The sequence below is a fragment of the Macaca mulatta genome, chromosome 16, assembly GCF_049350105.2.
Source record: "Macaca mulatta isolate MMU2019108-1 chromosome 16, T2T-MMU8v2.0, whole genome shotgun sequence".
NCBI classification, from domain to species: Eukaryota; Metazoa; Chordata; class Mammalia; order Primates; family Cercopithecidae; genus Macaca; species Macaca mulatta.
Window position 1 is genome coordinate 61,115,683 of NC_133421.1, and position 19,787 is coordinate 61,135,469.

Sequence of the window (19,787 nt, forward strand, 5' to 3'; positions counted from 1 at the left end):
GATGGCGACCAAGGTGGAAGCTGAAGAAAAAGGCGTGGAAGAGAGGACGGGACATGTGACGCAGTCAGACACATGACTTTGGCCCCGAGCCTTCATTCGGGCGCTTGGGCCACGGGGCGCGTTGCATATTGGGATTTGTAGTTGTGCTGGGGGGGCCGCCCCAAGGACAGCTGAGATCCCGCGAGACATTCGAGGCCGGGAGAGCCGACGCCTTTGCGGTAATTCCCACTGTGGAGATTTGTGGAAAGTTCGCTTTAGCCATGGAGAGTAAAGGCGGGCTGCAAAGTCCCCAAGCGGTGAGCGGTTTTGTGAGCCTCAGCCGGTGTTCAGCAGTCATGGAATAGCATCCAGATGGCTTTCTAAAAAATTTGTTGGGCCGGGCGCGGTGGCTCACTCCTGTAATCCCAGCATTTTGGGAGGCCGAGGCAGGCGGATCCCCTGAGATCAGGAGTTCGAGACCAGCCTGACCAACATGGTGAACCCCTTTCTCTACTAAGAATACAAAAGTTAGCCGGGCATGGTGGCGCGTGCCTGTAATCCCAGCTACTCGGGACGCTGAGGCAGGAGAATCTCTTGAACCCGGGAGGCCGAGGTTTCAGTGAGCCGAGATCGCGCCACTGCACTCCAGCTTGGATGACAGAGCAAGATTCCGTTTCGGGGGAAAAACAAACAAAAAATTGTTTATTTTGTAAAAACAACACTGAAAGGATGAAATAATATCCCTATAGAAAAACGAGCAAAGGATAGGAACAGGCAATTCACTAAGGAAGAAATATGAGTTTCAGGAACGAATGTCAGCCTTCCTAATCAAAGAAATATAAGTTTAAATGCACCACTTAGTATTGCTCAAAACAGCAGAGTTCTTTTTATTAATGTAAGCCACACTCTCTCCTATATTGCTGGTGAGAGGGTGAACTAGAAAACCTTCCTTGAAAGCAGTTTGGCAATATTTATTTTTATTCGAAGGCTATGAATGGGCCATCCTCTTTGACCCAGTAATTCTTGAGTAACTGAGAGCCTTTAAGCTCTCCATCCACTTTCATCTAGTAATATCACTTCTAGAAATTTATTTTAAAGAATCAGAAATGCAGATTCTTTTAAAAAGATGTGCATTTGCAGAGTTTGTCGAAATTGGAGACAAGTAAATGTACCACTGACAGTAAAAGGTGAAATAAGTTATGATATTTTCACTTAATGAAATAAGCAGAAATAAAACGGGAAATAAAATCGTATTTTTTTTTTGAGACGGAATCTCGCTCTGTCGCCAGGCTGGAGTGCAGCGGCGCGATCTCGGCTCACTGCAAGCTCTGCCTCCCAGGTTCACGCCATTCTCCTGCCTCAGCCTCCCGAGTAGCTGGGACTACAGGCGCCCACCACTACGCCCAGCTAATTTTTTTGTATTTTTAGTAGAGACAGGGGTTCACCGTGTTAGCCAGGATGGTCTCGATCTCCTGACCTCGTGATCCGCCCGCCTCGGCCTCCCAAAGTGTCGGGATTACAGGTGTGAGCCACCGTGCCTGGCCATGTTTTTGAAGAATATTTTATTTTTATTATTATTTTTTGAGACGGAGTCTCAGTCTTGCACAGACTGTAACACAGTGGTGAGGTCTCTGCTCACTGCAACCTTTGCCTCCCGGGTTCAAGCAATTCTCCAAGTAGCTGGGATTACAGGCGCACACCACCATGCCCAGCTAATTTTTGTATTTTTAGTAGAGAAGGGTTTTCACCATGTTGGTCAGGCTGGTCTTGAATTCCTGACCTCGAGTGATCCGATCGCCTTGGCCTCCCAAAGTGCTGGGATTACAGGCATGAGCTACTGCGCCTGACCTTGAAGAAGATTTTATATTGATAAATGTTTTATAATGCAAAACTATGCATAGAATTGTGAAAAAATACACATGGAAAAAGAATGAAAAAATATTAAAAATTAATAGTTAATTCTAGAGGGTATAATACATTGATTTATGTTTTTATGAGTATGGATACTTTATAATAGAAAAATACTTTAAAATTACACTAATCTGGCAAGTCACAAATCTAGACTCTTAAGAAAACTTTTTTTTTTTAAATAATTTTTCTTTTTTTTTTTTTTGAGACGGAGTCTTGCTCTGTCGCCCAGGCTGGAGTGCAGTGGCCGGATCTCAGCTCACTGCAAGCTCCGCCTCCCGGGTTTACGCCATTCTCCCGCCTCAGCCTCCCGAATAGCTGGGACTACAGGCGCCCGCCACCTTGCCCGGCTAGTTTTTTGTATTTTTTAGTAGAGATGGGGTTTCACTGTGTTAGCCAGGATGGTCTTGATCTCCTGACCTCGTGATCCGCCCGTCTCGGCCTCCCAAAGTGCTGGGATTAAAGGCGTGAGCCACCGCGCCCGGCCGTTCTTTTTTTTTTTTTTTTTTTTTTTTTTTTTTTTTTTTTTTTTTTAAGAGACAGGGTTTCACTCTGTTGCCCAGGCTGGAGTGCAGTGGTGCAGTCATCCCTCACTATTATAGCCTTCATCTCCTGGGCTCAAGCAACCCTCCCTCCTCACTCTCCCAAGTATCTAGGACTACAGGTGGGATCTTGCTATGTTGTCCGGGCTGGTCTCAAACTCCTGGCCTCAAGGATCCTCCCACTTCAGCCTCCCAAAGTGTTGGGATTACAGATGTGAGCTACGTGCACCTGGCCAGAAAAACATTTTCTTTTTTTCTTTTTTTTTAAACAGAGTCTTGCTCTGTTGCCCAGGCTGGAGTGCAATGACACGATTTCAGCTCACTGCAACCTCAGCCTCCTGGGTTCAAGCAATTGTCCTGCCTCAGCCTCCCGAGTAGCTGGGATTACAGGTGCACGCCACTATGCCTGGCTAATTGTTTTGTATCTTTAGTAGAGATGGGGTTTCACCATGTTGGCCAGGCTGGTCTTGAACTCCTGACCTTGTGATCTGCCCACCTCGGCCTCCCAAAGTGCTGGGATTACAGGCATGAACCACTGTGCCCAGCACATTTTCTTTCTTTCTTTTTTTTTTTTTTTTTTGTGAGTCTCTTTCCCTTAGACTGGAGTATAGTGGCGAGATCTCGGCTCACTGCAACCTCTGCCTCCTGGGTTCAAGCGATTCTCCTGCCTCAGCTTCCCAAGTAGCTGGGAGTACAGGCACCCACAACCACGCCCAGCTACTTTTTATATTTTTAGTAGAGACAGGGTTTCACCATATTGGCCAGGCTGGTCTCAAACTCTTTACCTCAGGTGATCCTCTTGCCTAGGCCTCCCAAAGTGTTGGTATTACAGGCGTGAGCCATCGCGCCTGGCCTGGTTTTTTTGGTTGATTTTTTGGTTTTTTTTGTTTTTTGTTTTTTTGAGACAGGATCTCCTTTTGTGGCCCAGGCTGGAGAGTGCAGTGGCTCATGGCAACCTTCACCTCCTGGGCTCAAGCAATCTGCCTCAGTCTCCTGAGTAGCTGGGACCACAGGTGTGTGCCATCAAGCTTGGCTAAGTTTTGTATTTTTTGAAGAGACGAGGTTTCGCTATGTTGCCCAGGCTGGTCTGATACTTTTGGCTCAAGTGGTCCACCTATCTTGGCCTCCTAAAAGTGCTGGAATTAGAGGTGTGAGCTTCCAATCCTGGCCCAAAGCATACGCTCTTAATGATTCTGTAAAACTGAGGAACCTATGAAATAGGATTAATACTACCTACTATCTTGCAGAAACATGAAATAAAATAGATGCCAGGCACACGTTGGTGTTCAGTGAATATTCCCTCTCTGTTATTACTCTAGAACAAGTTATATTTTTATTTTTATTTTTTTATTTTTTATTTTTTTGAGACGGAGTCTTGCTCTGTAGCCCGGGCTGGAGTGCAGTGGCCGGATCTCAGCTCACTGCAAGCTCCGCCTCCCGGGTTTGCGCCATTCTCCTGCCTCAGCCTCCGGAGTAGCTGGGACTACAGGCGCCCGCCACCTCGCCCGGCTAGTTTTTTGTATTTTTAGTAGAGACGGGGTTTCACCGTGTTAGCCAGGATGGTCTCGATCTCCTGACCTCGTGATCCGCCCGTCTCGGCCTCCCAAAGTGCTGGGATTACAGGCTTGAGCCACCGCGCCCGGCCAGAACAAGTTATATTTTTATGTGGATCATTCCTGATTCAGTCTACATGTATTCATTTTTTTTTTGTCGCCCAGGCTGGAGTCCAGTGGCGTGATCTTAGCTCACTGTAACCTGTGCTTCCCAGGTTCAAGTGATTCTCCTGTCTCAGCTTCCCGAGTAGCTGGGATTTTTTAGAGATGGGGTCTTGCTATGTTGCCCAGGCTGGAGTGCAGTGGCTATTCACAGGCAAGAACGTAGGGCACTACAGCTTCAAACTCCTGGGCCCAAGGGATCCTCCTGCCTCAGCCTCCTAAGTAGCTGCAATTACAGGTGTGCACCATTGTGCCCAGCTGAATTATGATTTTTTTGAAAAACAATTCAATCTGAGGCCAGACGCGGTGGCTCATGCCTGTAATCCCAGCACTTTGGGAGGCTGAGGAGGGTGGATCACCTGAGGTCAGGAGTTCAAGACCAGCTTGACCAACATAGAGAAACCCCGTCTCTACTAAAATTACGTAGTCAGGCATGGTGGCACATGCCTGTAATCCCAGCTACTTGGGAGGCTAAGGCAGGAGAATTGCTTGAATCCAGGAGGCGGAGGTTGTGGTGAGCTGAGATCGCGCCATTGCGCTCCAGCTTGGGCAACAAGCACAAAACTCCGTCTCAAAAAAAAAAAAAATTTAATCTGAGTACCAACATGAAATATTTTAAAGATATTTAAAAACTTTTTTTTTTTTTTTTTTTTTGAGACGGAGTCTTGCTTTGTCACCCAGGCTGGAGTGCAGTGGCGCTATCTCGGCTCAGTGCAACCTCTGCCTCCTGGGTTCAAGCAACTCTCCTGCCTCATCCTCCCGAGTAGCTGCGACTACAGGCACGAGCCACCAGGCCTGGCTAATTTTTGTACGTTTAGTAGAGATGGGGGTTTCACCATGTTGACCAGGCTGGTCTCGAACTCCTGACCTCGTGATCCACCCGCCTCGGTCTCCCAAAGTGCTGGGATTACAGGCATGAGTCACCTCGCCCAGCCCCCAGCCTGCATTTTCTAAATTGTATGTAATTCATACATACTGCATTTACTTTGAAAAATCAAATATATAAATTAACAATGAAATATATCTTTTGGCTCAAGGTTAAAACAAAACAAAAAAAGAATGAGTATAGATCAGAAATTCAAGGAGAGGATTTGAGGCAAGATGGTGACATGAAAGCAAAATGAAAGTATTTGAAGGAAGAACGAGTGATCAACATCTTAAATGGTGTTGATAGGTCAAGTCAGATGAGAATTAGGAGAACAGAACAACTAGTAGCTGGGAGTACAGGTGTGCACCACCATGCCAGGCTAATTTTATTTATTTTTAATTTTTTTTTGGAGATAGGGACTTACTCTGTCACCCAGGCTGGAGTGCAGTGGCATGATCACATCTCACTGCAGCCTTGACTTCCCCAGGCTCCAGCGATTCTCTCACCTCACCTCCTAGATGTAGCAACCTGAAGGTCATTGGTGAACTTCACAAGAGAAGTTTTGGTGGATTGGTGGAGGTAAAAGCTGATTGGAGCAGGTTTAAGAATAAGCAGGTTTTTTTTTCCGGCTGGGTGCGGTGGCTCACGCCTGTAATCCCAGCACTTTGGGAGGCTGAGGCAGGCGGATAATGAGGTCAGGAGATTGAGACCATCCTGGCCAACATGGCAAAACCCCGTCTCTACTAAAAATACAAAAATTAGCTGGGCATGGTGGCATACACCTGTAGTTCCAGCTACGTGGGAGGCTGAGGCAAGATAATCGCTTAAACCCGGGAGGCAGAGGTTACAGTGAGCCGAGATCATGCCACTGCCCTCCAGCTTGGACAACAGAGTGAGACTGTCTCAAAAAAAAAAAAAAAAAAAGAATTTTTTTTCTACTATTTAACACTGTCTTTGAAAATTGATAATTAAAGAAGCATTTATCTTGCCTTTCTGGTAGGAACTGTGTTTTAGGATAATCAAATATTCTGTTGATAAAGAAAAGCTTTACGGAATGAACTAGAATTTGAACATTATCATTTTGCAAACCTCATGAAATTATTGATTAGGACAGATTGTTAATTGGCTTAAAATCATCAGGAGGGCCGAGTGAGGTGGCTCACACCTGTAATCCTAGCGCTTTGGGAGGCTGATGCCGGTGGATCACCTGAGGTCAGGAGTTTGAGACCAGCCTGACCAATTTGGTGAAATCCCGTCTCTACTAAAACAATACAAAAATTAGGCCGGGCCCGGTGGCTTACATCTGTAATCCCAGCACTTTGGGAGGCCAAGGTGGGTGGATCACTAGGTCAGGAATTCAAGACCGGCCTGGCCAAGATGGTGAAACCCCATCTCTACTAAAACTACAAAAATTAGCTGGGTGCAGTGGCAGGCACCTATGATCCCAGCTACTTGGGAGGCTGAGGCAGGAGAATCGCTTGAACCTGGGTGGCAGAGGTTATTGCCATGAGTCAAGATTGCGCCACCGCACTCCAGCCTGGGCGACAGAGTGAGACTCTGTCTCAGAAAAAAAACAAAAATTAGCTGGGTGTGGTGGCATGCACTGGTAGTCCCAGCTACTCGGGAGGCTGAGACAGGAGAACTGCTTGAACCTGGGAGGCGAAGGTTGCATTACACTGTCCTTATTCTGAACCAGTGGCCATTCATGTTGTTACAACCAAGGTGTCACTAGATAGTGTGTTTTATGATGAGATGTAATATGAAATATACAACATGCTATGATCTGAATGTTGGTGTCCTCACAAAATTCATATGTTGAAACCTGACCTCTAAGGTGAAGTTTTGAGGAGGTGGAGACTTTTGGGAAATTATTAAGTCTTGAGGGATCTGATCTGTCATGAACAGAGCTACTGCCTTTATAAAAGAGGTTGAGGCTGGGTGCAGTGGCTCATGCCTGTAATCACAGCACTTTGGGAGGCTGAGGTGGGCGGATCACCTGAGATTGGGAGTTCGAGACCAGCCTGACCAACATGGAGAAAATGCTGTCTCTACTAAAAATACAAAATTTGCTGGCTGTGGTGGCGCATGCCTGTAATCCCAGCTACTTGGAGGCTGAGGCAGGAGAGAATCGCTTGCACCCCGGAGGCAGAGGTTGTGGTGAGCCGAGATCGCACCATTGCACTCCAGCCTGGGTAACAAGAGCAAAACTCTGTCTCAAGAGAAAAAAAAAAAAAGAAAGAAAAAGCTGAAGAGAGCTTCCTTACCCCTTTTGCATGTGAGGATGTGGCAACAAGGTAGCATCTTGGAAGCAGGGCCCAAGCTCTTACCAGACATTGAATCTGCTAGAGCCTTCATCTTGGACTTCTCAGCTTCCAGAACTGAGAAAATAAATTAATTTTCCTCCCTCCCTCCCTCTCTTCCTCCCTTCCTCCCTTCCTTCCTCCCTTCCTCCCTTCCTTCCTTCTTTCCTCCCTCCCTCCCTTCCTTCCATCCTTCCTTCCCTCCCCCACCTCCTTCTCTTCCTTCTTTCCTCCCTTCCTCCCCCCTTCCTTCCCAGGCTGGAGTGCAGTGGCGCCATCATCACAGCTCACTGCAGCCTCAACCTCCTAGGCTCAAGCAATCCTTACAAGGATTGCTTTCCGAGTAGCTGGGACTACAGGTATGCACCGCCACACCAGGCTAATTTAATTTTAATTTTTTAAAATTTTATTTATTTATTTGAGACAGAGTCTTCTTCTGTTGTCCAGGCTGGAATGCAGTGGTGTAATTTCAGCTCACTGCAACCTCTGCCTTATGGGTTCAAGCAATTCTCCTACCTCAGCCTCCCAAGTAGCTGGGATTACAGGCACCTGCCACCATACCTGGCTAATTTTTGTATTTTTGTATATATTGTATATATTGAGATGGAGTTTCGCTCTTGTTGCCCAGGCTGGAGTGCAATGGCTCAATCTTGGCTTACCGCAACCTCTACCTCCTGGGTTCAAGCAGTTGTCCTGCCTCAGCCTCCTGAGTAGCTGGGATTACAGGCATGTGCCATGACGGCCAACTAATTTTTGTATTTTTAGTAGAGATACGGTTTCTCCATGTTGGTCAGGCTGGTCTTGAACTCCCGACCTCAGGTGATCTGCCCGCCTCTGCCTCCTGAAGTGCTGGGATCACAGGCATGAGCCACCGCACCCAGCCTTAATTTTTATAATTTTAGTAGAGACAGGTTTCTCCATGTTGGCCAGGCTGGTCTCAAACTCCTTACCTCAGGTGATCTGTCCACCTCGGCCTCCCAAAGTGCTGGGATTACAGGTGTGAGCCACGGTGCCCAGTCAAATTTTTTTTTTCTTTTTCTTCTTTTTAGATAGAGTCTCTGTCAGCCAGGCTCACTTGCAGCAGCGCAATCATGGCTCACTGCAGCCTCGACTTCCTGGGCGCCAGTGATTCTCCCGCCTCAGCCTCACAACTAGTTGGGACTACAGGCGCATGCCACCATGCCCAGCTATTTTTTGTGTGTATTTTTGGTAGAGATGGGGGTGTTGTCACGTTGCACAGGCTGGTCTTGAACTCCTGGGCTCAAGCAATCCACCTGCCTTGGCCTCCCAAAGTGCTAGGTTTACAGGCATGAGCCACTGCTCCTGACCCCATTAATTTTTTTTTTTTTAAACATTTTTTAAAGAGATGAGGTCAGCCAGGCGCAGTGGCTCACACCTGTAATCCCAGCACTCTGGGAGGCTGAGACGGATGGATCACGAGGTCGGGAGATTGAGACCATCCCGGCCAACATGGTAAAACCCCATCTCTACTAAAAATACAAAAAATTAGCTGGGGGTGGTGGTGCGTGCCTTTCTTGAACTCCTGACCTCAGGTGAGCCACCTGCCTTAGCCTTCCAGAAGGCTGGGAGTACAGGTGTGAGCCACCATACCTGGCCTAGGATGTGCATGGTGGAGTGCAGTGGTGCTATCATAGCTCACTATAGCCTCAACCTCCTGGGGCTCAAGTAATCCTCCCACCTCACCCTCTCATGTAGCTGGGACTACAGGCATGTGTCACCATGCCAGATTAATTTTTATTTATTTATCTTTTCTGAGACAGTCTCGCTTGGTCACTCAGGCTGGAGTGCAGTGGCGTGATCTCAGCTCACTGCAAACTCCGCCTCCCGGGTTCAAGCGATTCTCATGCCTCAGTCTCCTGAGTAGCTGGGTAACACCAGCAACACCATGCCTGACTGATTTTTGTATTTTTAGTAGAGATGGGTTTTCACCATGTTGGCTTCACCATGAAGTTTCACCATGTTGGCTAGGCTTGTCTCGAACTCCTGACCTCAAGTGATCTGCCTGCCTCGGCCTCCCAAAGTGCTGGGAATATGGGCGTGGGCCATTGCACCTGGCTCTGTTTTTTTTTTGAGACAGAGTCTCATTCTGTTACCCAGGCTGGAGTGCAGTGGCATGATCTTGGCTCACTGCAATGTCTGCCTCCTGTGTTCAAGCAATCTTCCTGCTTCAGCCTGCCGAGTAGCTGAGACTACAGGTGTGCACCACCATGCCCAGCTAATTTTTGTATTTTTTTCGGTAGAGACAGGGTTTCACCATGCTGGCCAGGCTGGTTTCAAACTCCTGACCTCAGGATATCTGCCCACCTTGGCCTCACAAAGTGCAGGGGTTATAGGCATGAACCACTGTGCCTGGCCCTAATTTTTAATTTTTTTGTAGAGACGGGCTCTCCCTATGTTGCTCAGGCTGGTCTTGCTTGGGCTCAAGCAATCCTTCTGCCTCAGTCTCCCAAAGCACTGGGATTACAGGTGTGGACACTGCACCTGGCCAGACATAGAAGATTTGAACAATTAACTACCTGAATCTATTGAACTTATGTAGAACCCTGCACCCAGCAATTAGACAGTATGTATCCTTTTCATGCATACACGGGACACTTAACCAAAATTGACCACTTAGTCACAAAACAAGCTTCAATAAATACCAAAGAATCAATATCACATAGACCACATTTTCTGGCCACAACATAATTAAGTAGGAAATCAAAACATTAAAAACCATGCATTTAGAACTGGGCCCAGTGGCTCACGCCTGTAATCCCAGCACTTTGGGAGGCCAAGTTGGGCAGATTACGAGGTCAGGAGTTCGAGACCAGCCTGGTCAACATAGTGAAACCCCGTCTCCTCTAAAAGTACAAAAAGTAGCCGGGCATGATGGTGCGCGCCTGTAGTCCCAGCTACTGGGGGGGCTGAGGCAGGAGAGGCTTGAACCCAGGAGGCAGAGGTTGTAGTTAGCCAAGATCCTGCCACTGCACTCCAGCCTGGGCAAATGAGACTCCATCTCAAAAACAGAGACAAAAACTATGCATTTAGGCACAAAAAATGAACTCCCTTTCCCTTCCCTTCCCTTCCCTTCCCTTCCCTTCCCTTCCCTTCCCTTCCCTTCCCTTCCCTTCCCTTCCCCTCCCTCCCCTCCCCTCCCCTCCCCTCCCCTCCCCTCCCCTCCCCTCCCCTCCCCTCCCCTCCCTTCCCCTCCTCTTCCTTCCCCTCCCCTCCCCTTCCTCTATCTTTTTATTTATTTATTTATTTAAGATGGAATGTTACTCTGTTGCACAGGCTGGAGTGCAGTGGCCTGATCTTGGCTCACTGCAACCTCCGCCTCCTGGGTTCATGCCATTCTCCTGCCTCAGCCTCCTGAGTAGCTGGGACTACAGGCACCCGCCACCATGCCCAGCTAATTCTTCATATTTTAATAGAGACGGGGTTTCACCGTGTTAGCCAGGATGGTCTCGATCTCCTGACCTCGTGATCCACCCGCCTCGGCCTCTCAAAGTGCTGGGATTACAGGCATGAGCCAACGCACCCGGCCATTTCTCTGTTTTTTTTAAGACGGCATCTCCCTCTGTTGTTCAGGCTGGAGTGCAGTGGCGTGATCTTGGCTCACTGCAACCTCTACCTCCTGGATTCAAGTGACTCTCATGCCTCAGCCTCCCGAGTGGCTGGGATTACAGGCATACACCACACCCGGCTAATTTTTGCATTTTTAGTAGAGACAGGGTTTCAGCACGTTGGCCAGGCTGGTCCTGAATTCCTGACCTCAGACGATCTGCCTGCCTCAGCCTCCTAAAGTACTAGGATTACAGGTGTGAGCCACCATGCCCGGCCATAAAAAATAAACTTTCAAACTTGGAGTCCAAGCCAAGAGTTGTGGGGAAGTATCTTCAGAAGAGGGAATGAAGACTCATAGCCAGGCAGATACCCCAAAAAGTCTGTACCACATTCTAGGCCATGTTGTCCAGTGCATGCCCGCGTGCGCGCGTGCACACACACACACACACACACACACACACCCTTGTCCCAGTACAGCCTAAGATGACGTCACCAAGCATGACCCAAAAACTTCAAGGACAACCACAATTCATATTATTCCTTTTTTTTTTTTTTTTGAGATGGAGTCTCGCTCTATTGCCCAGGCTGGAGTGCAGTGGCCGGATCTCAGCTCACTGCAAGCTCCGCCTCCCAGGTTCACACCATTCTCCTGCCTCAGCCTCCCGAGTAGCTGGGACTACAGGCGCCTGCCACCTCGCCCAGCTAGTTTTTTGTATTTTTTTAGTAGAGATGGGGTTTCACCGTGTTAGCCAGGATGGTCTCGATCTCCTGACCTCGTGATCCTCCCGTCTTGAAAGTGCTGGGATTACAGGCTTGAGCCACCACGCCCGGCCCAATTCATATTATTCCTAAAGGAAAAATTATTCAAAGTCATGTACAGCTAGTATCCAAAGGCAACATCAAGTACATAATGTCTTAGGGATGTCTACTCTTCTAGTTCAGGTTCACTCCTACCTTGGCATGGATCTACATCATTCCACCATCTAATTTTTAAAATTTTTTTGAGATGGAATCTTACTCTCTCACCAAGGCTAGAGTACAGTGGCACAATCTTGGCTCACTGCAATCTCTGCCTCCTGGGTTCAAGTGATTCTCCAGTGTCAGCCTCCTGAGTAGCTGCGACTAGAGGTGTGCACCACCATACCCGGCTAATTTTTGTATTTTTAGTAGAGACAGGTTTCACTGTGTTGGCCAGACTGGTCTTGAACTCCTGACCTCAAGTGAGCTGCCTACCTTGGCCTCCCACAGTACTGGGATTACAGGCATGAGCCACTGTGTCTGGCCTCATTCCACCATCTAAGGACTAAAAAATAAAACTGCCAACTGCCTCCACCCTGTGCCCACTTGGGTTTCCTTCCATGCGTGAAAGCGCTCAGATTGTGCAAGGATCAGGACAGATCGATTGAACTGATGGACACTTAGTTCATTTATGCAGGTGCAGTGCCAATATTTTGAGCATTTTTGTTCATTGCATTCCATTTTTTTTTCTTTTTTTCTTTTCTTTTTTTTTTTTTTTTTTTTTTTGAGACGGAGTCTCGCTTTGTCGCCAGGCTGGAGTGTAGTAGCACGATCTCAGCTCACTGCAGCCTCTGCCTCCCGGGTTCGAGCAATTCTCCTGCCTCAGCCTCCTGAGTAGCTGGAACTACAGGTGTGTGCTGCCACACCTGGCTAATTTTTGCATTTTTAGTAGAGGCGGGGTTTCACCATGTTGGTCAGGATGGTCTTGATTTCCTGACCTTGTGATCCACCTGCCTCGGTCTCCCAAAGTGCTGGGATTACAGGCATGAGCCACCGCGCCCAGCCTGCATTCCATTTTTTCAACAACTTAGACCTTCAGTCTATGGTTCTCAGTCATTATCTTTGCATTAATCTCCAAGTTCCTTCTCCCTCTCCTGATTAAAAAATTAAAAAATGTGAGGCCGGCACAATGGCTCACACCTGTAATCCCAGCACTTTGGGAAGCCTAGGTGGGAGGATTGCTTGAGATTAGGAGTTTGAGACCAGCCTGGATAACACAGTGAGACCCCATCTCTACAAAAAGTTAGTGGGGCATGGTGGTACATGCCTGCAGTCCCAGCTACTTGGTAGGCTGAGGTGGGAGGATTGCTTGAGCCAGGGATTTGAGGGTGCAGTGAACTATGATCTTGCTATTGCACTGAAGCCTGGACAACACAGTGAGACCCTGTCTTTAAAAAAAAGTCAAATGGACTGGGCACAGTGGCTCACGCCTGTAATCCCAGCACTTTGGGAGGCCAGGGTGGGCGGATCATGAGGTTAGGAGTTTGAGACCAACTTTGCCAACATAGTGAAACCCCGTCTCTACTAAAAATATTAAAAAATTTGGCCGGGCGCGGTGGCTCAAGCCTGTAATCCCAGCACTTTGGGAGGCCGAGACGGGCGGATCACGAGGTCAGGAGATCGAGACCATCCTGGCTAACACAGTGAAACCCCGTCTCTACTAAAAATACAAAAAACTTAGCCGGGCGAGGTGGCAGGCGCCTGTAGTCCCAGCTACTCGGGAGGCTGAGGCAGGAGAATGGCGTAAACCCGGGAGGCGGAGCTTGCGGTGAGCTGAGATCCGGCCACTGCACTCCAGCCTGGGTGACAGAGCGAGACTCCGTCTCAAAAAAAAAAAAAAAAAAAAAATTAGCCAGGCGTGGTGGCAGCCGCCTGTAATCCTAGCTACTCGGGAGACTGAGGCAGGAGAATCGCTTGAACCCAGGAGGCAGAGGTTGCAGTGAACCAAGATTGTGCCACTGCACACCAGCCCTGGCGACAGTGCAAGACTCTGTCTAAAAAAAAAACAAGTCGAATGGTACAGTAATTTTTTTTTGAGACAGGATCTTCTCCTTCAACTAGGCAGGAGTGCGGTGGCACAATCATGGGTCACTGCAGCCTTGACCTCCCAGGCTCAGGCAATCCTCCCACCTCAGCCTCCTGAGTAACTGGGACCACAGGCACACACCATCACACCCAGTTTTTTAATGTTTTGGTAAAGACTGAGTCTCACTATCTTGCCCAGGCTAGTCTCACACTCTTGGGATCAAGCAGTTCTCCTGCCTCAGCCTCCAAAAGTGCTGAAATTATAGGTGTGAGCTACTGCACCCAACCCAATCTATTTCTTTTCTTATTTTCTTTTCTTTTTCTTTTTCTTTTTTTTTTTTTGAGATGGAGTCTCACTCTGTTGCCAGGCTGGAGTGCAGGGGCACGATCTCTGCTGACTGCAACCTCTGCCTCCTGGGTTCAAGCGATTCTCCTGCCTCAGCCTCCCGAATAGCTGGAACTACAGGCACATGCCACCATGCCCAGCTAATTTTTGGATTTTTAGTAGAGACGGAGTTTCACCATGTTGGCCAGGATGGTCTCGATCTCTTGACCTCGTCATCTGCCCACCTCAGCCTACCAAAGTGCTGGGATTACAGGTGTGAGCCACCGCTCCCGGCCAGCCCAATCTTTTCTTTCTTTCTTTCTTTTTTTTTTTTTTTTGAGATGGAGTCTTGCTCTGTCGCCCAGGCTGGAGTACAATGGTGTGACCTCGGCTCACTGCAACCTCTGCCTCACAGGTTCAAGCAATTCCAATTCTGCCTTGGCCTCCTGAGTAGCTGGGATTACAGGCACCCACCACCATGCCTGGCTAATTTTTGTATTTTTAGTAGTGACGGGGTTTCACCATCTTGGCCAGACTGGTCTTGAACTCCTGACCTCGTGATCCACCTGCCTCGGCCTCCCAAAGTGCTGGGATTACAGGCATGAGACACTGTGCCCAGCCTCCCAATCTATTTCTATAATCAGTTTTGCACTTGCCAGCATTTTAGTGACCAAGACATGTTAATCTAATTTTATTGGTTCATTGAATTTTTCCTAACACAAAATATTCCTAAATATACACACATATGTAGTATCAATTTTAAGGTATATTTCCTTATATATTACCACTACAATTTCCCAATTTTAATTGATTGGCAATACCTACTATTAATCACTACTCACATGCAATAGGGGGAGAAAAAAAAAGGGACATTCACAATAGCTACCATAAAGAAAAGGGACACCTCCAGGGAAGCACCATACTTGGTCATTGGTCCAGGAACTGTGTTGTGTCTTGCTGGATAAGGCTGTACAGATAAATGATAGAAGCAGTCAATGACAGAACCAACAAAGTTCACAAGCCTCGTTTTTGTGTAACTCACTTCCTGGACAGTGAGTTCCTTAGTCCCTGTGGTCTACCTGTTTGGAAGACTTCCCTTGTATGACAAGCATCCTTCAGGAATGCTCCAAAGACGAGCAATGAGTAGGGTTTCCTGTTGGGAACTGTGTAATTTGAACCATCCACTTCCTATGATTGCGGGAATCTTTTGTATGTCTGTCTGGGGTTGAGTCTTCCTGCAACATTGGCTTAAAAAAAATCTCAGGCCTTGGTTGGCCAGCACTATGTATTGTTTTTTCCTGGTGCAACAACTCCTAAAAAACCTGGTAGCTTGAGCATTTCATTTTGGGGGAGTCACTGCTAAAAAACTCAACCCAGTAAGCTTGTCTTCTTTGAGAATTTCCAGGCCTGGTAAGGATTCAGAGCAAGGCTTGCTTAGGGGGGTTTCCTTCCTTCCTTCTATCCTTCCTTCCTTCCTTGAGCAAGGCTTGCTTAGGGCGGTTTCCTTTCCTTCCTTCCTTCCTTCCTTCCTTCCTTCCTTCCTTCCTTCCTTCCTTCCTTCCTTCCTTCCTTCCTTCCTTCCTTCCTTCCTTCCTCCCTCCCTCCCTCCCTCCCTCCCTCCCTCCCTTCCTATGGGGTTTTGCCATGTTGGTCTTGAACTCCTGGCCTCAAGCGATCCATGGGCCTTGGCCTCCCAAGGTGCCAGATTACAGGTGTTTGCCACTGCGCCTGGCCCAGGGGGGTCCTTTCGTCCATTCCAATTCCTCTCCAGTTAAGGGCCTTAGCCCCATGGTATGGATGGTGAATAATGGGGTTGGAGGTGTCTCATGGGAGCCTTTCTCCCCGATCCACTTTTTTGTTTGTTTATTTTGAGATGGGAGTGTCTCACTCTGTCACCCAGGCTGGAGTGCAGTGACTCAATCCTGACTCACTGCAACCTCTGCCTCCTGGGTTCAAGTGATGCCCTTGCCTCAGCCTCCCGAGTAGCTGGGATCACAGGTGTGCACCATAATGCCTGGCTGATTTTAATATTTTTAGTAGAGACGGGGTTTCACTATGTTGGATAGGCTGGTCTCGAACTCCTCACCTCAAGTGATCCGCCCGCCTGGGCTTCCCAAAGTACCGCAACCGGCCTCTAATCCATTTTGGAAGATTAGCGTTACATGATTGTTGCATTCCACAACTATCGGTAGATTATCTTTAGAGGGGGAAGCAATTTCACATTTGTCCAGCAGAGGGAGCTCAGTGGGAGATACTTTGGAGAGCCCTGAGGTTTGGGTTTTTCTTTTCTTTTTTGTTTTTTGAGATGGAGTTTTGCTCTTGTTGCCCAGGCTGGAGGGCAGTGGGGCAACCTTGACTCACCGCAACCTCTGCCTCCCGGGTTCAAGCGATTCTCCTGCCTCAGCCTCTGGAGTAACTGGGATTACAGGCATGCGCCACCACACCCAGCTAATTTTGTATTTTTAGTTGAGATGGGGTTTCTCCATGTTGGTCAGGCTGGTCTCGAACTCCCAACCTCAGGTGATCCACCTGCCCCGGCCTCCCAAAGTGCTGGGATTACAGGCGTGAGCCACCGTGCCCGGCACCTAGTTTCTTTCATGTCTTGCTCAAATCTTGCCTTTTCAGTGAGACCTGCCTGACCTCCCTATTTAAGATTGCAATTGCCTCTTCCCTAGTCTCCACGAACTTCTTACCCTGCTCCATTATTTCCTCCAGAGTACTTAGCATTTCCTAACATACTATTCTATTGCAATGGTAACCAACGAATATCATTATTTGATATGTTTACTATTATATTTTTCATCTTTATTCTTTCTATAATTTAAGCTCCTTTAGGGCAGGGGTCTTTGCCTGTTTTGTTCACTGTGCTTAGGATAGTACCTGGCATGGAGTAGGTGCTCGATTAGTAAATTATTCAATTAATGAATCAATACTCTTATTCCAACAGCTAAGATCTGGCCAGATGCGGTAGTTCACGCCTGTAATCCCACCACTTTGGTAGGCCAAAGCGTGAGGATCACTTGATCTCAGGATTTTGAGACCATACTGGGCAACATAGCAAGACGTCATCTCTACTTAAAAAAAAAAAAAAATAGCCAGGCCTCAGGAGGCTGAGATGGGAGGATCGCTTGAGCCCAGGAGATCAAGGCTGCAATGAGCTATTATCATGCCACTGCACTCCAGCCTGGGCAGCTGAGTGAGACTCTGTCTGAAAACAAAGAAAATATCTTACAGTTTTCTTTTTTTTTTTTTTTTAAGACAGTCTCACTGTCACCCAGGCTGGAATGCAGTGGCACGATCTCAGCTCACTGCAACCACCGCCTCCCTGATGCAAGTGATTCTTCTGTCTCAGCCTCCCGAGTAGCTGGGATTGCAGGCACTCACCACCATGCCCAGCTAATTTTTGTATTTTTAGTAGAGTTAGGGTTTCACCATGTTGGCCAGGCTGGTCTTGAACTTCTGACCTCAAGTGATCCACCCTCCTCGGCCTCCCAAAATGCTGGGATTACAGGGGTGAGCCACCGCGCCTGGTCAAGAGTTACTTCTTTACTTCCCCCAGGAGTGTGGCTTGCCAGAGCACCTCTGTTAGTTTGATTGCCTTACCAAGAACCATGTTTTCTTCTTACTTCTTAATCACTCACCAGTTTGAGCCTGGTGTTCCTCTTCTGCGATGTTCTGTGTGTCGGCAGCTCACACAGAGGCAGAGCCTGAAGCGAGAGCTGGCCATTCCATTTCCTTGCTATTGACTGGTTTAGTAAGGGTCATGTATCTTAGTTTGGGTTCACTAGAGCACAGCCTGAGACAGGGATGCTTGTGCAAGTGATTGATGGACAGACTGTTCTCCGGAGCAGGACATAAGGGAAGCGGGGAAAAGGGAAGCAAGGATCTGCTCTCATTTGGAGATCAGATGCAGCCTGAGCCCATGGGGAGCTCCAGAGCATGAAATACTCCCCTCATGGAGCAAGGGGACAAGCTTTTGCCCTCTTGGAGGAAGATAGTGCCAATTCTGATACGTTTAGTTTCTTCTTTTTTAAAATTTATTTATTTATTTTTTATTTTTTAGAGTTGGGGTCTTGCTCTATTGCCCAGGCTAGAGTGTAGTGGTGCAATCATAGCTCATGGCAGCCTGGAACTCCTGGCCTCAAGCGATCCTCCCACTTTGGCCTCCTAAAGTGTTGGGACTACAGGTATAAACCACCGCTCCTGGTGCATTTTGCACTCCCACCAGCCAACTATGAGCATGTTTATTTCCCACACAGCCTCTGCCACAGGGTGTATGGTCGAGCCTTTGAATTTCTGCCAATGTGATTAATGAGAAATAGTCTCATAGTGCAGTTTTAATTTGCATTTCTCTTCTAAGTGAAGTTGAGCATATTTTCACATATGTAAAGGCCATTTGTAGCCCTTTTTTGTGTGAGTAAACCATCAGCTAATGCCTTTTGCCCACTTTTCTAATAGGAAAGGATTATTTTAAAAAAACATGCTGCATTAATTAAAGGTACATGGTAATCTGCTATAACAAAGAGGCGCCAGAATCCAGTGGCTTAGGTAAGACAGATCCGAAAAAAGATCATTTATTTTTCATGTAGCAGTAAGAGGTGAGCAGCCCGGGGTTTTCAGAGTGACTCTGCCATCCTCAACATGTGGCTTCCATCTCTGTGGCTAAGGTGGCTACGCCAGGTGTTACCACTTCTCAATCAGCAGGAAGGAGAAAAGTGAAGAGCAAGCAACTTTATTCCTTCTAAGCATGGGATCTAGAAGTTGCACAACTCCCTACTGCTCACCTCTCATTGGCCAGAACTTAGTTTCATGGCCACAACTAGCTGCAAGGAGGGCTATTAAGTCCAGTCTCTGGCTGGGCCACCATGTATCCTACAAAAGCTTAAGGATGGGCTTTCCATTACTTTTTTTTTTTTGAAATGGAGTCTCACACTGTCACCCAGGCTGGAGTGCAATGGCGCAATCTCTGGTTACTGCAACCTCCGCCTCCTGGGTTCAAGTGATTCTCCCACCTCAGCCTCCCGAGTAGCTGGGATTACAGGCATGTGCCACCACACTTGGCTAATTTTTGTATTTTTAGTAGAGATGGGGGTTTCACCATGTTGGCCAGACTGGTCTCGAACTCCTGACCTCAGGTGATCCGCCTGCCTTGGCCTCCCAAAGAGCTTGGATTACAGGCATGAGCCACCATACCCAGCCTTTTTTTTTTTTTTTCAAAGACAAGGTCTCTCTCTGTTGCCCAGGCTGGAGTGTAATGGCATAATCATAGTTTACTGCAGCCTCAAACTCCTGACCTCAAGTGATCCTCCTGCCTTGGCCTCCCAAAGTGCTGGGATTACAGGCGTGAGCCACCTCACCAGCCAGTGCATCATTAAGTGACTTTCTCAAAGTCTCACAGCCAGTTGATGGTGAAGACAGGATTCCTGCTCAGGAAGGAAACTCATAAATGAAGCAGGAGTTGTTAGGGAGGTAGGAGAGCCAGAGGTATTCTGGAAGCTCTCCTGGCTCCTTTCAGCATGCTGTGCTCCCTTGTCTCACCCCTGCTCCCACCTGAAAGTTCCCCACCCACCCTGGCCTCATCAACTCAGCACTAATGTCTTCAGCTGAGACCATGTGAGAGGCAGGTGCTGTGTCTCAGTGTCTGTGGTCCTGGTCCTCGATATGCCTGATTCTCCCTCCACGGAGATTCTGAATGGCTGGGTCAGGTCTCCCTCTGTTTGGCACAGAGTTCTGGCCAGAGCATCACATTCTGTTTTGTTT